This window comes from Notechis scutatus, chromosome Z, assembly GCF_049901735.1.
Source record: "Notechis scutatus isolate UNSWTSFEM ecotype Mainland chromosome Z, rNotScu1.2, whole genome shotgun sequence".
Classification (NCBI taxonomy): Eukaryota; Metazoa; Chordata; class Lepidosauria; order Squamata; family Elapidae; genus Notechis; species Notechis scutatus.
Window position 1 is genome coordinate 86,253,210 of NC_142025.1, and position 3,692 is coordinate 86,256,901.

Consider the following 3,692-nt stretch of genomic DNA (forward strand, 5'->3'; position numbering starts at 1 on the left):
CAGGTGTGTGGGGCACATGGGGCAAGTCCCCCCCCGCCCTTTCCCTTCTCCCCTCACTACCTTATGTTGTTTGCAATGCAAGTGATGCAAGCCTTGTGTTCCCACACAGCCTGGATTAATTGCTTTGGGGTGTGCTTTGGGGGTGACATTTCTCTACGTACCACCAAAATTTTCTCGTGGACCACCAGTGGTCCCCGCCCTACTGGTTGGCAACCACTGCTCTAGTCCACTAATCATCTTTGTTACTCTCTCTGCACTTTCTTAACATTTTTATATTTTGACCAAAACTGAATCCAAGTGTCGTTTTATGTAGGCCTTCTAAAGGGATACTAACACTTCACATAAACTTGATTCTATTCCTCTGTTAATGCAACCTAGGAATGCATTGGATTTTTTGGTGGCTGCAGCTATTGGTTCAATTTAAATCAGGGGTGTCAAACTGGCAGCTGGTGGGCCGGATGCGTCACATGCAGTCCATGCCCCCCAAAATGACATGTGATGTGACACGACAGAGTTTGACACGTGATTTAAATGATTGTTCACTCGGAATCCAAGATCCCTCTTGTAGTTACTGCTATTGAGCCAGATTCCACCTATTCTATACCCATACCTTTGTTTTTTCTTGGCTAAGTATAAAACCTTACTTTTCTCACCACTGAATTATAGGACCCAGTGTGCAACTGTCGAGATCCTTCTGCATCTTGAGTCTATCTTCTGGGGTGTTGGCTACTCCTGCGAGTTTGATGTGATCTGCAAATTCCTATTCCCTCATCTAAATCTTTTATGAAGATGTTGAAGAGTTCTAGGTCTAAAATAAAACTTTTGGGTACCCCACTGCTTACTTCCCTCCATGTGGATGTAGTTCCATTAAGGATTACACATTGAATGTAATTTATCAGCCAATTACGAATCCATCTAGTGGTGATGCTCTCTATCCCATATTTTTCTAGCTTACCAAGAAGTAGGTTGTGGTCTGCTTTGTCAAATACCTTAGTGCTTCCAATGTTAATTTTTCCTTCACATCCATTATTGTTGTTGTTTAGATATAGTTATTATAGTTGCCCACTCCAAGAACTCTGAACAGCTTACAACATCAAATATACATAATTTAAAATCATTAATGTAAAGCGTAACAGCCTAGACAAAAACAGCAGTAACAATCCACAATTCATTGTTTGCTCTTTCATTTTAGTGAAAACATAAGAGATCTTGCTTCACAAGTTTCCAGCCTTGGGATTAAACAGTACTTTCAGGAAAGCCCCTTGTTGAGGATGTTATCAGAGACTGATTTCATATATCATGTAAAAAGAGGTTCTATTATTGTCCATAGAACAAATAACAATTGACTGCGCCTAAACAGAAGGGTAATATGTGTAGGCTTGGGACTTTGGAAATCAGAATGACTATAAATGACAGCAAAGAATAGAGAGAGTTTTATCAATATATTTGTTGTGTCAAGTGATCTGGATTTTTTGAAGCCCAGATCTATTAGCCCAATAGTTTATGGCTCCTACAACATTCAGCTTAATGTTATAGTCAGGAGAGATGGGTGGCATATAAATTGAATAAATTTGTATAGATCAGTGTTTATCAGCATCTAGTTTTAAGATGTGTTGATTTCTATTCAGAGAATGCTGGCTGGGGAATTCTGGAAATAGAAGTCCATCCTAAAATTGCTGAAATTGAGAAACCTTCCTATAGGGAAAGAATTAAAGGTATGGGGAAACCATAGTTGAGGATTGGATTTCCACTTTAGTTCCCATTTTTAAGGCAAGGGAGTTGTCCTGCTGGCCTCCATGTTTGTAACCCAGATCTGATACTAGCATAAGAATTCTGCTATAAAATCACAAAAGGTTTAGGATTGTCACCAAGAAGCATGCTAAAGAATGATAAATATGCTCACCAATTAAGGTAACACAAGGGTCTACACCCATATAATTTTCTGCTAGGGAAATGATTCACTAAAATACTGCCTTCTTCAAGAATGGTATTATTATTGTTGTTGTTATTATTATTATTATTATTATTATAAACTTTTATTCATTAAAAATGAAACTATCAACTGAACATCAATATAATAATAATAAAAATAATAATAATAATAATAATGATAATAATTCGATTCACAGTGGGACAGATTAAAACTTAACAATTCAAGACCTAACCAGGAACCTAAGAGCTGTTAAAGTAGCATCTGATTTAGGCAATTCTAAGTAGGGTGTTTTTTTTGTAGTCGGGATATTGAAGTCTAATAAGGTCAAAATTTCCATTTATCTAGGCAGCCCTTTGGGTATTACTCCAAGGGTTCCTATTACTTATTGGTACAACCATTAATTTCTTCCTCAATAATCGCTCAACTTCCATTTGTAAATCACAATGTTTTGTTCTTTTTTTCTAGCTGTTTCTCCTCAATTTGTGTATCACTTGGTATTACAATATCAATGAACCAGACTTTTTCTTTTTTACAACAGTGATGTCAGGTGTGTTGTGTGCCAGATGTCTATCTGTTTGGATTTGAAAGTCCCACAGGATCTTGATTTGTTCATTTTCAAGAACTTTGTCAATTTGGTATTCCCAGTAATATTTGCTGCATTTGAACCCAAACTTCTGGCAAAGCTTTCAATGTATGATTTTGGCAACTTGATCATGACGTTGTAAATAATCAGTTTGTGAGATTTTGCTACAGCCACTGATAAGATGATCCACTGTTTATCTTTCTCGCTGCATAAGCGGCACTTGCTGTTGTTACTTACATGTTAAATTTTTGTTTTCATGGAATTGGTCTACAGATCTTGTTCTTGGGCAGTCAAAATGAAGCCTTCAATTATTATTATTGTTGTTAATGTTGTTAATCTTCAATTTGATTAACAATCTGGAATTGATAAAAACTTAACAGTTCAGGTCCCACCCAAGGGCCTAAGAGCTATTAAAATAGCATTTGTGTATATAGGCAGTTCCTAGTTGTGTTTTATTTTATTATTACTATTATTATTGTTGTTGTTGCCATCATCATCAATTCAATTTACAGTATGGCACTGGTAAAAATTTAATATTTCAAGTCCTAACCAAGGACCGAACAACTGTTAAGGTAATTGTTGTTGTTGTTGTTATCCAGCTTATTCAACAGCTGAGTATTTCCAGATGGTTCCCAGTTATGACTGAACTTCAAAGATCAAATGAAATTCCACTCAATGAAATAGAAGGGGCAACACCAGTGGTGGGATTCAGAAATTTTTACTACCGGTTCTGTGGGCGTGGCTTGGTGGGTGTGGCATTGCTTGGTGGCCATGGCAGGGGAAGGTTACTGCAAAATCTCATTCCTTCCCCACCCTACTAACCTGCTTTTCAGCTCCATTCTCCTGTACAGGGCAACAAAAGAAGACCCAGCCAATCAGCTGGGACTCGGGAGGCAGAGAATAGATGGGGGAAAGGGCCAGTCAGAGGTGGGATTGGCTGGTTCTCTGAACTACTCAAAATTTCTGCTACCGGTTCTCCGAACTACTCAAAATTTCCGCTACCGGTTCTCCAGAACTGGTCAGAACCTGAAGCTAGTATTTGATTATTGAATGATCATTTTCTTTCACAAAAATTTACGAAGAGTTTCTTGTAATTATCCAAATTACAAAGACTACTACCTGAGTCTCGTTTCTTTCTACATTTAATAGGGAATGGATTACAACAACTGCTGGGTC